The 13031-nt window shown below is 46.1% G+C and overlaps 1 long non-coding RNA gene across 2 annotated transcripts; it reads left to right on the forward strand.

Moving 5' to 3' along the window:
- The first annotated feature begins 433 nt into the window (after positions 1-433).
- Positions 434-5418, forward strand: LOC146805927 (uncharacterized). 2 transcript variants are annotated; one of them, XR_014967939.1, is made up of 4 exons: positions 434-557; positions 3011-3395; positions 4870-4920; positions 5158-5413. It is a non-coding gene; the product is annotated as an uncharacterized LOC146805927 (long non-coding RNA). The 2 variants fall into 2 exon arrangements; XR_014967938.1 differs by having other exon boundaries at positions 445-3395; positions 5158-5418.
- The last annotated feature ends 7613 nt before the right edge of the window (positions 5419-13031 follow it).

Genomic DNA, 13031 nt, shown 5'->3' on the forward strand with positions numbered 1-13031 from the left:
CTTTGAAACATCTTTGAAGTTCGAGTCCCGACGTCTGCTCAAAATCCCGTGAGTGTATCACCAGTAGGCCAAAAAAAGTGTAACTTCTGGCTCTTACATGTAAAAATATCTCGTTGTCATGTAAAGCACTCTGAGGCCTTTAGGGTACGTTTGCGCTTAAGAAATGCACTTAAATATTTCACATTCAAAACATATTAAAATGTGTGCAGTGTATTTCCCTGGTTCTACAATACTTAGTCCAAATTAGAAGAATAAAGTCTTCTACAGATGGTGCGTGAATCTGCAGGCAGGTCGTTGATAATATTCTATAAGTAAAAACACTGGTTGTCATTGCCAATGCTTGATGACCACCAAGTTAATGATGGTACTGTGAATTTGTTCTAGTCCCTCTTCTGTTTCTTCCATCGGCATAGAATTGCTTTTGTATAGGAACGGAAGCGGAAGTTCAGTTACAGTGTGCCAGATGGCGACTGGCGAGGGGAAGGCGAAAGATTTGCTTCAGCGATCCGGGAAGAGCGTGGACTTGATGCAAAGCTCGTTAAAGAGGGAATCATTCAGTCGGTATTTTTTTGAAAGGTGTAGATGGGCAAGAGGGGTTCTAATTCCCTGCCTCTTGTCGCCATTTCAAGATTCTTTAAGTGCTGCGCTTTGTTTAAAAGACGGGAGCCCGCCTTTTAATGCAGCCCAAGAATGTACTCATCCGCTTGGCGCGAAAGAGGTTCAGGAACTTAATTGTTATGGGGTGGTTTTTATTTTTAGGAAAATGTGTTTTTGAAATATGTAGTTCAACTACTCTAGTTCGAAGTTGTAATGTGGGACGGATAGCAAACTCACCTCGCGCTTGTATGGTATAATATTTGTGTGGAACAGAGAACAGTCAGTGCGAGGGGACCCGTTTGTCATTTGTGTATCCCACTCACGAACAGGACACAATGACTAATTCCAGTCCTGGCTGGTTATCTCTCCCAGGGTCTGTTTAGGTTGAGACACGTTCACTGCATTATTGTGGTAACCGCATCAATACATGTACAAGCTGCGAGCGTTCGTGTAGTGCCAACTGCCCGAGTCTAGGCGCTGACCGTCTAACACCGAGTGCTTAATGTAAAGCACACAGGTGTTGATAAATAGCGTTGCTGTCCTGGTTTTCGAAAACATTTCCTAGAGTCCCTTTGCAAATAAATAACACAAGTGGCTGCTCAAAATTTTAAAGGTGTGTGTCTTTGATGCTGTTTTCGTTGCGTTTATTGGCACTAGTGTCAGTAGGTGTAAACTGCAACAGTGGCAAAGAAGATATTTTCAATTGAAAACTCCGAGGGAAAGTCCTGCTGGGCATTATGTTTTTCTTCATTAGTTCTTGCCGTTTTTGCTCTTTAATCCCCCCTGCATTATTAGGAAGATGCACGACTCCGCCTCCATTGTAATTAACAATTATGGCTTTTTTCGGCGAGCGTAAAGGACCTTAAAATCGTAAATGTGGGGCGTTCTTTAGGACCCTGCACACAGACTTCTAAATGAGGCACTGCCACTAAGGGGTAGAAGTTGAGCCAGAAAACCGAGCGAAAACCGAGCTAGAGCTGAAAAGAGATGGCCTGGCTCTTAGAACCCATACACAAGTCGAGCCTTGAAATTGTTGTTTAAGTAAATCATGCAGCAAATATTTCCATAGAATATGGTACTGTGTCTTTAAAACCTCTAACATGCGTAAGTGTTTCACATTGAAATATCAGATGATATCACTGCATTGATTAATATTTGTCATAAGTGACGCACTGATAAACGTTCCTGCCTCCAGTCTGATAGCAGCCCTGTTGGAGACCGAAAAGGCTAGTCCGTTGTCATGTGTACCCTATATGTGGCCTACATTCGGATTCTGCACAGAGTAACATTATACATAATGAAATCAAATATTAGAGCTTTTTGTACAAAGCACATCCTGAACGGCGGTATTTGAAGGTGCTCTCTCAAACGTGTGTTAATGAACAAAAAGAAGACTCAAAAGGGGGAAATAAGTATTTGCCTGGGACCAGTGCTTTAAATGGGCCGGTACTGTCCGGTACGGAGTACCGGCACTTCTTTATTTTGAGGAGGAGAGTACCGGCACTTCTCAAGAGAAATGCAATACCTTTAATATTAGAGTACCGGCACTTCTCAGAAACAGTACCTGCACTTTTATTTTTCCATTTTAAGCACTGCCAGGGACCACACAATTTGGTCCAGCCGGGAATCCAGGACTGATCCCAGTTTCATTATTTCACACTGACGATTTAGCAACAATATGTGTATCTCTCTTCCCATCCAAATTAATTCATTGCCTTTAATTGATGCCACGTGATTAGAGCCCATATGATGGTCCAAAACCACTCTATTTCGGTCTGTTTTACATAGTGCAACTCAAACCTTTCCCAAGGAAATGAATACTTAAAAACACACAGAGACTACACTATACTTTTTTTTTTTTGTATCGGCGCAGGAACATTTGGTCAGATTCACAGGTTGGTGAACCAAAGCTGATATTTGATCCTGCTTTCCAGGGATGTCGCTTCCATTGGTGCAGCAGGTGCATTGGCACTGGGGCATATAGGCCTTGAGTCTCCAACTGAACCCTGGTTATTTCTGTATTTTACCATGCAAACAGCAGTCATGGGGGCATTTCTTCCTTGCACTAGGGCCCATGACATGCTGCTGGTTCCCCATGTAACAGGGTTGGCATCTCTAACCACTAGACCACATCTTTGGCTGTGAAAGCTTGTCTCAGCAAATGGTGCTATAGATGATGGTTGTTGGGGTGAAAAGGGACATGCCAGATGGGCGGTGCACGTGACCAGAAAACAGTGGCGGCTCAATTAGACTCCAAAAATATACATCCTAGTTAATACTAGGCAAAAATCATTTTCCTAGATAGGATGTAATATGAAAAATCTACACAAAAAGGTGCTGGGTCAGATAAGTATATAGCGTCTCCTTAAGAAATCAGGAAACTAACTTACATCTATTTTCTCTTTGTATCCAGCCCGTGTTAAATAAGGGAAACAGAAGAATAATCGTTTTTCCACTCTCCGTGGATCAGATAAATCAGATAAGTAACTATGTCCTTCTAACCATATATAACATCATCATCCTACCATATACCTGATAGACGAGGATTCTTTGGTTAAATATATCTTTCTTCTCTCCTTGTATTCTGTACAGGACGAGAGGCTGAACAAATTCTGGCGCAAAGAAACAGAGCTACACAAGCAGGTACCTCCAGCGAGGGAACATGGATGCGGACAGGAACCCGGAAGAAGAGATCAACGACCTGTAAGAGGAAGACCCACGTGAAGGAGCCGTAACATGTCAGACGTCCAATCAAGGCACCACAAATTCCCGACTGCGGGACATCAGGACCCAAGCAGGTAAGTCGACAACACAAAGGGAGTGCGGGAAATGCTAGACAGATCTGTGACTGAACGCGAACCACGTTCTTGTCACGGACTGACCAATTTATCCGCACTTGACTCCACCCAGCTCCCTGTCTGCAATAGAAGCGGTGTGACTGACAATGCCCGCACCCTGCTCTTCTTGAGCCTTGTTCTGTCATATGCTGGGTGTTTAGGGACTTCTTTTTTGTGAACCAGCTTTTGTGTCATAGATTATGGCCATCTTCAGTATTACCTGTTTGAGATGCTGAAAGGAGGATGTAGAATGGATTCTTGTTCAACTAATTTGAAATGCTTTGATAGTTATGGAACAGATAGATCACTGGTATCCTGGAAAGCTATCACTCTGCCCTGATAGTATTTCCGGAGGCATATTTGTTTGAACGAGTGGTGAAGGGGCTTGGTGCCACAGTCATGCAACTGTAAAGAGATACCATTGAATCAGTCAACTGTTAAATGCCGAACTTGTCACTTCCCCAAGCTGGAAAAGAACACACAGGATATCTCTCTCCTGTCTCTGGATGTCTTAGACGTCTATTTCTGAACTGCACCATCACTTGGCCATGTGAAAGCCACTGCAACCGTGGCTGTGCATTGAGATTCAGTCTTACAAAAATGTTTGAACCCTTGCAACGATAATATTACCTTTCTCATGCTACCTTGGCAAAAATATTAAAGTATGTCCATGTGCTAATATATAGTGAACACCTACTTTTTCCACGTTTTTCTAAGCCAGTAAGACTAAGCAACTCACAACCTGAAAAAAGAAACAGCAACTGGTGACCTGACATTATATATCCATTGTCCATGGTCTGGAACACAGAGTTGTGCCCTGTTCCTTAAAATCATGAGTCCATTGTTATGTGGTCATTGCCCCATTCCACATGGCGGTGAACAGTGCCATGGGGAAAACGTGCCTTGCTCTGCTCTTACTAAGCATGGCCTCATGGCTCTGTTTGCACTTGTCAGCTGGTATTGGGGGATTCTTTTGCCCAAGCAGTACCACACCCAGCCACTACAGGAACACATTCCACTCTGATTTAGGACTATGAAAATACATGAATATACATACAGTGTTAAAATATATGTTTGCATTTGTGGTCCTGGATCATATTATTGTACATGGACTCCTTCACACTTAACTAACAGCCGTTTGCAAAAGAGCAATGGGTGAGGGGTTGTAACTCATTGAGAATTTGCACTACAAATGACATGCAAATCTGGCGCATAGCCTTGAGTTGGGATTTAATTTCAGCTCTCCCAATAATTAGATCAGTTGCCCTGTTCCTAGAATTTGGTTGTAAGGTCCTATTTGAATTTCTGGTCAGTATGGTAATTTGTTAGACTGTTTTCCAAATACGAATACTGTAAGTAGAGTTCAGGCTCAACATGGCTGCCTCCATAATGGTTTTGTAAATGAAATCTGGTATTGACTGATTTCTGTTTGCAGAGGAAAACAGAAAGCGTCTGGTGAACAGCAGCGGTTTCTTCACTTGGACAGGTGAGTCTTCTTTCTTTACCTCCTGCCCACCTCTTCATCAATGCCTTGCTCTCACCATTACCTCTTTGACCAAGTAACCTTATTGTTAAACTTATGAACCCTTGTAACTATATCTCATCGGGCACACTATATGAAATAAAAGGATTGAAACATTTTAAAGGCAGCCCAGTCCTATTAAAAACCTAAAATAGTGGTGTTAACATAATGCTGATGTATGTTCATGTCTTTTTCCTCCAGACTCTACGAAGTCTATGTGCAGGGATGAAGGCTGGCTATCAAGATTTGCAATGCTGGAAGAGGACTAAAGAAAACTCTGAATCTAAAAACAAACATTGAAGTTGCTGGCTTTCATTAAGCCTTTTTGTTCTTTTTGCAGTTTTCTGGCATTTTTCCCCTCTTGAACAGTGTCCTGGACTTTATTTATGTTCTCTTCTTCAGTATCCTGGCTCCTATAGGGCCAAAGGTGTGTATTAAAGCAATAAAATTACATGTTAACACATCCCCTTTGATGCTTTTTCATTTAACCATTACTTTTTTCAGTCTTTTGCCACTGGTCACAACATTAAACAGCTTCAGATAATGCTCTGACCTCAAAGTAAGGCAAGTCCCAGTGAGTCAGGAGTATGGGAGTAGCTGCACAAGTTGTCAATCTTATCTGAATGCAAAGTATAACATTGTTGAAGCCACTACTTTTGTATGCATATGGTATTTCTACAGCACAAAGCTAGCCAAAAGGAATGTTTCTGAGATTTATTTTGTACAGTGCCCGCATCTCACGGTAGACTTTTAAAAAGTAATCTTTCCAGAGCAAGAGAATATTGATCTTATAATTAGGACCAGATTTATGGCAGTTTTGTTTTTGGTTTGCTTATGTTTTATAATGTTGACGGGACGCAAAATCTGTTCAGGATTTATAAATTAAAGCAAATTGGTATTTGGTACAACACTCATCCACAATGGGAAAAGTTTTCAGGTTTTTCTAGGCATAGTATTTTTTGTACTGCAAGGGGGCCCTTCCAGTACAAAACCTAAGCTAGACTCTTGCAGACACCTTTGCACCATAGTTCAAATGTGTGTGCATGGTGCTCGACTGCCTAATGGTGCAGTGGTGCAAGGGAGAGGGGTAGACATGGCACTTTCCTGCTCTCACCCTGTGATGCAACGCAACAAATTTGGGTGTTGCGCTGTGTTAAGTGACACTTTTGTAAATCTAGGTCTTACTGTAGAACTCATGGCATTGCAAATAATTCATGGTATTGTATAAAGAAGGCATATTGCATCCAAGAGGCCTGTTTTTGACAAGAAGGTTCATTGAGGAGGTGATCCTCTAAATATTTCCCTACCAGCAAATTCATATTCCTAAACTAATAGTGGGACCCTGCAAGGAAATGCTGGCAGTAGGCTAATGTGCTTGTAACCTGGAATTTTTAAGGTGTAATCCAGCCCGTAATGATTTATTAGTGATCCACAGCCACTCTAATTTATTCATTAAATCACCTGGGAGCTATCTACACTTGGCCTGCTGTTGGCATAAAATCCTGCTAGAGTATTTCATAACCATCTTAAAGACCTTATGTAGTCATGGTCTAGTAATCCACGCTCATTCTGTAGTTGCCCTAATATAATCCTAAATAATCTATGCTCATTTTTGAGTTGCATTAAATCATCCTGGAGTAATCCACACTCATCCTGAAATTATCATGGGATCATTCCAGAGTAATCAACTTCCATCCTAAAGCGGTAATAGGATCATCCAGGAATAATCCACAATCATCCTTAAATTGTCTGGAGCCCATCCTGGAGTAATTCACACTCATCCCAAAGTTGTCAATTAGTATTCGTGGAGTTGTACAAGGTAATCGCTCCCTGCCAGTGGAAGTCATCGGAACATCATCCTAGAGTAGTTTTTGTGATTACAGTACAAGTCATCCCATTTAAATATTTCCCCCTATAGGCATACTTCAGGATGGTTTGGGATGACGTCCCCAGATAATTACAGGAATAGCTCAGCTGAAGTCATCAGATGGCTTCAGAATGACTCCAGGATGATCTTCCTTTTTGACCAGGGCAGGCGCGGGCTTCCCAGCGCTGACAGAAATAGTAAGAGGAACAATGAAGTGCTAATTATATGAACAAGTGAGTTTTTAATTATTTTCCGAAGCTGAGCAGGTTGTCATTGGCCCTAAGATGGATGGGGAGAGAATTCCAGAGCTTAGAGACCCGATAAACAAATGATTGCCCTCCACTTCTGGCCCTCCTAATTCTAGGAATGGCCAGAACACGCGGTTGTTTGTTCTCGGACCTCGTGCATTGATATACGGGACAATTAGATGGCTCAGGATATGTGTTCCCTGAGCGTACCTATATCTTGTGTGCAATGCAGAGAGCTTTGAAATCAATTCTTTTCCTTACTGGCTGCCAGGGAAGGATGGCCAAGGCCGGGTATGCAGATGGAGATTTAGGGAGGCTCAGCAAAAAACGAGGGCTGCAGCATTTTAAATAGTCTGCAGTCTCTTTAGGACACTGGCGGGGCTGCCTAGGTAAAGTGAATTTCCATAATCCAACCATGAGAGGATGAGACATTGTACAACTGTTCTTCGGGTTTCCGCAGGGAGCCATTTAATTGCCTTCCACAAGGCTCTTAACAGGCCTAAGAAAGTCCATGCAACTTTTATGGCCTGCGAGGCCATGGTGAGATCTTAACCAAATGAACTCCCAACCTCTTGACTCCTAGTGTGGGAGATGGGCGGTTCCCCATGCATGAATGCCCAATAAGGTGGTTCCACAGAGATGGACTGTTCCCAGCCACCATGATCTCTGTCTTGTCGCCGTTTAATTGAAGGCAGCTAGAGGCCATCCATTTGTTCACTTGCTCAAGGCAGCTAGATAGGTTCACCGTGATTTAACTCATATTCGGTGCCAGGAAGTTGACAATCTGGTTGTCGTTAGCTTAGGACACCTTACTAAAACCAAATGATCATATAACCAGCTAAGGGCTGTACATATATGTTTAAAAAAGTGGGGCTCAGGGAGGACCCCTGAGTCACACCACACTTCAGCTGGTGGACTGCCGAGAGACAAGAACCTTCCCTGACCTGAAAGCTTCTGTTATCAAGGAATTAGGTCAGCCATTTTAATACTTTTCCAGTTATCCCTAACATTTACATCCTATATTGGAGGATGGGGTGGGAAACAGTGTCTAAAGCTGCACCCAAATCAAGAAGAATGAGACCAGCTAACCCTCTTTGGTCAGGAGTTTTCCTCAGATCTTCCATGGCCAGCAGAAGATCAGTTTCAGTACTGTACCCAGGTCTGAAGCCCGCCTGTGTCTGATGCAGGAGATTATGGGCCTCTAGAAAATCGGTCTGATATCTTTTGACCATTTTCTCTAAGATCTTGACAGCAGATTTTGACAACTGTGCCTAGTTCTATTGAAATGGGTACACCAAATCTGCACCAGAATGTGGACAACTCCCCCTTCCACCATGCTATTAGCTAATTAGAGCACACTTGTCATGTGCATGAGTGATATGCAGTATAGAGGGTGGATCTTGACAGGGATACATTGTGCCTTACTATACAAAATGGCAGTCTACTCCAGTTTTAGGGGCAGATTTACAAGAAAATGACGCATCTGTAGAGATGCGTCACTTTCCCTGCACCACCCTGAGAAACCCTTGTGCCACCATGGATGCGCCGTATTTACAATACGGCGAACCATGACGCAAAGGTTGACAGATGCAGCAGAAATTCTGAAGCATCTGTTGGCGAAAAAGGCACGGATTGCTAGAGTCGTGTCACAAGCACGACGCAACTCCAGCAATGCATGGGAAGCCTATCCTCATTGTGCTGCGTAACTCCTCACGCCTGCTGCAAGCAGGCGTAAGGTTTTGCCGCAGTGGCGTCCTAGAAGTGGCGCAGTGAAATCTTGTAGATTTCACTGCTTCACTTCCACAAGACTTTTTTGCATGGTAACGCCCACTCTGCATACATTATACCTGACATAGCTATAATGTGACGCAGGGCTTTATAACGCAACGCATCTCCCTAGATGCGTCACGTTGTAAACGGGCCACATTTTTACGCTGCCCCTGCGTTACAAGAAGTGACGCAACAGCAGCGCAAAATTGACACAAAGGGCTTGTAAATCTGCCCCTGACTTTATGTAGAATTGACAAGACCATCTGCATATCCCTGCAGTGAGAGCTCTCTTGCTGAACTGAAGTTGCTGTTGGTTTTGGAGACATTTCCCTAATTCTTCCACTGAGCATATTTCCCCCGCTCAATGAATTCACTTTTCCCATATTTCTGGTGTTGCCAACAGTGGGTCTCTGATTATTCCAGCTGCGGCCCAATATATATTTGGACCTTGATCATTTCAATCTGGCCTGACCTGTTGCTACTTGCAGCAGGAGATTGTGAAAACCAAGGGGCATATCAGCAAGGGCCGGCGATAATTATCGCTAAGCGCACTTAGCGCTAGGGTAATTATCGCCGGCTTTCGTGGAATTTTATCGCTGAGGTAGCGTGCTATCAGCAACGCTTATCTCAAAAGCGATAAAATTCCTCGTGCTAACAGCCAAAAGTGAGATTATCGCTGGAAATCCAGCGATAATCTCACACATTTTGGCATCAGCTTGCTGATAAGGCAGGGCATACTTAGCCATTATATCCACCTTACATTGGATATAATGGCTAAGTCAGGGTGAAAGCAGGCGTAAGGAAAGTAGCGTTAACTGTGGTTAGCGCTACTTTTCTTATCGCTATGCCTGTTAGCGATTCCCTTGATAATTGGAGAAATGTCGGTTAGCGACAAAACCTGCAGTTATTTTGGGACGGAACGCCCACTTTGCATCTCATTAGAGAGGCAAAGGTGGACGTTATGGGAAAGGGAGCTAAAGCAAGGAATCACGCGTTAGCGTGACTGTTAGAAATGGGATTTCTGGTTGGCTGAGGCTTGCGCCAAAGCCAGGCAGAAACCACCACTCTAGTCAGGGCTGGGGAGTTACACGCCAAAGATAACCCCTGCTCACCCCCTTGGTAGCTTGGCACGAGCAGTCAGGCTTATCTCTGAGGCAATGTGTAAAGCGTTTGCGCGCGCACCCAGCAACAACACCCAAGGCCCACCACAAAGGAAACTCCACACAAGGTATTCTATAAAAATAGCCTTTGTATTATACCAAAACACATTAGATAAAACACACACTTTACAATGTGCCAACAGGCACGGGCAGAATTTACAAGGGATTATATATACAGGGGACAGGGCCACATGGACCACTGTCAGGAATTAGCACTTAGAACATAGCACAAATCGCCAATAGTACACGTAGAACATAACACAAAGTAACTGTAGAGCACAACCAGTCTCTACTGGCGCAATAATGACCTCAGCGTCATCACACTAGCATCAGGTAGAAAACCTATCCTGCATCTATCACAGGGGCATAAACACATTATGCAATCTCTTGTTAGTCTAACGCCTTAGACCTAACCACCTAGGTATAACTATACTAGGGGCGCACATCGCACAAGGAAGTACATTCTCCCTACCATCAACCTAAGCAGATAAAACAACCTTCTAGGCAGAAATAACCACATTTAGAGGTATAAGACACAGGGTGCGCAAAACATGCTATACACAGTACATTTCCTAGCACCAAAGCATGAACACAGGGTGCGCCAAACATACTACACTGTACATTTCCTAGCACCAAAATCCCATTATAGTCCAGGTTGCGCCAAAACCTAAACGTAGCAGCTGCCCACTACTTGCTGGGCAGCTGGGGACAAGGCAGGGCCTAAACGCTGCAGCTGGCACTACGTGCTGCGCAGCTGGGGGAGGCAAATAGGCGTAGGGGGGCTCTCATTAGCCCTTCAGAACACACTGAACAACCTGCGCCAATCCTTGGAGCCCTCTAGGCTCTTGAAATACTGTCCAAACGTTGGAGCCACCTAGGCTCTGAAAACAACATGCCCCCATAGCGTTGGAGCGGCCCACTGCACACACGGGGCCGCTCTGACTCTGTGCCTCGCACCGAACACCAGGGAAATGCCTCAGATTATACCGTTGGAGCCTCGTGGGCTCAGAGAAAACAATGCCCCGTAACGTTGGAGCGGCCCGCTGCCTTCCGGGGCCGCTCTGAGTACCAAACGAACTGCCCCCGTATGCGTTGGAGCCTCGTGGGCTCCCAGGCAGAGAATGCTGTCCCCTTTTGGTGGACCCTCCTCGTGGGGGGGGGCTCTGACACGCACAGAGACCACCCCGAGCCCTCTCCTTACCGGGGTCTCTTACGCGCCGGCTCTGCTCCTAATGTCGGCTCTCCTGAGGCCGGGCAGCCGAGTCACGCTGCCTGGCTTTCTCCACGGCCGGCTTGTGGGGCGTTGGCCAGAGCGGGGTAGGCTCCCGCCTGGCTTCGTGAGGCTGCGAGGCTTCCCAGCTCCCGGGTGCTTCTCGATGGAGCCTGCGAGGCTCCGGGACTTCAGTTTGCCGGCAATGGCTGCACTTCCCCTTCCGTCCCGCGGCCCCGCCCACAACCAGGCGGGCCGCGGGCTCGGCGATGCCTTTCAAATGCAGCTCGGGCCGTGGCGGTGATTTCTTTTGCGGCGGCAAAGTGAGGGGTAGGCTCCCTCGGTTATTTAAATCGAGAGCGGGGTGGGCACCTGCGATTAAACTACAATAAGCGGGGTGGGCACCCGCATTAGTCATACACTGGAAACGAAGACGCAGGGTGGGCACCTGCATAAAATTAGCGCAAAAGCAGCGGGGTGGGCACCCGCGAGACCAGTATCACGGGGGAATCCCTACGTCGGGATTCCCTCGCCGGCGATCGCAGCCCAGCACTGCCAAGGCCCACATGTTGCTCCTTCCTGGGGGAAAAGATAGCGCTTTGCAGGCGCTAGGTCAACAGAAGGTCCTGGAGGCATCAGGGGGGCAATGTAGGGCCCAGGGGCCAGCACACAGGGCCCTCCAGCAGGGAGGCAGCCCCCATGGCGGTCCCTCCTGGGCCCCACCAGCAGCAAGCCCCCTCCTGCCAGGATCCAAAGCAGAACAAGCAATAAAGCTCTCACCAGGCGCTTGAAGTAAAGTCCTCCAGTGTCCAGGGCATCCAGGGGCTGGGCAGGGCCCAGGGAGGCAAGCCTTCCCCTGGGCCCCAGCAGCAGCACGCCCCTGGTAGATTCAAGTGCAGAACAAGAACATTTTGTAAGGGGACACAGCCCCTTTTTATACACCAAATCCCTTTGTTCTGGGTTCAGGGTGAGGGGGAAAACCAGTCGCAGCTGGTTGGGGAGCACCCTTGATGTGCTCAGCCCCTCACTCTATTCACTGGCAGGGCTAGGATCGTCAGTCGCACCACAGGGGGCGGAGCCAGGATTGTGTGGGGAAAACCCTGCCCTATTCAGGACCCAGGTGTACTCCTCCCACCCATCTAGCTGCTGATCTCCCCATTCACCAATGGGTGACTCATCCTGACTCTGGGGAATCCCTAGCCCGTCACATGACCTCAACCAGCCAATCATGCGACAAGGCACACATTTTACACTGCACACCGAAGTGCCCACTTCTAGTAGTGGCACTTCCATACTAGGTACATGCACGCCGCACACATCATCGCGCAGCATTCAATCACACGAGTCCGCACATACCAAACTCGGGCGTGCACACCCCACGCATCAGGAACTACTAGGGACACATACATTCCCCATGCATTCCTATGGGAGGGCAGGCCTATCTCACCACATGCACTCAGAGCGCGCACGCACTTTACCCTGGGACACAGGGAAAGTGCGCAGAAACCAAAAATCACCACACCAAGTCACCAATAAAAAGCAAAAAGTTCAGGGGTGAACCTGCCAGAAGGGCCAAGTCCAACAGTGACCTTGCTGATTACGCGATAAAATTATCGCCGCTTTTCGTCTGAAAACGGACGCTAAAGCGGCGATAATTTTTTAGCGCCAGCTTGCTGATATCCCCCCAAGAGATTTGGGGAGGGTGCACTTGTCCCTGACTTGGAGAGAACTTAAAGTGTTAAACAAAGCAACACTTTAGTTGTGCCAGGCTTCCCATTTCAGGAATCAAGTAGTTAGAGCAAAGCATCGGAGAGAAGGAC

Source organism: Triturus cristatus, chromosome 8 (genome assembly GCF_964204655.1).
Source record: "Triturus cristatus chromosome 8, aTriCri1.1, whole genome shotgun sequence".
Classification (NCBI taxonomy): Eukaryota; Metazoa; Chordata; class Amphibia; order Caudata; family Salamandridae; genus Triturus; species Triturus cristatus.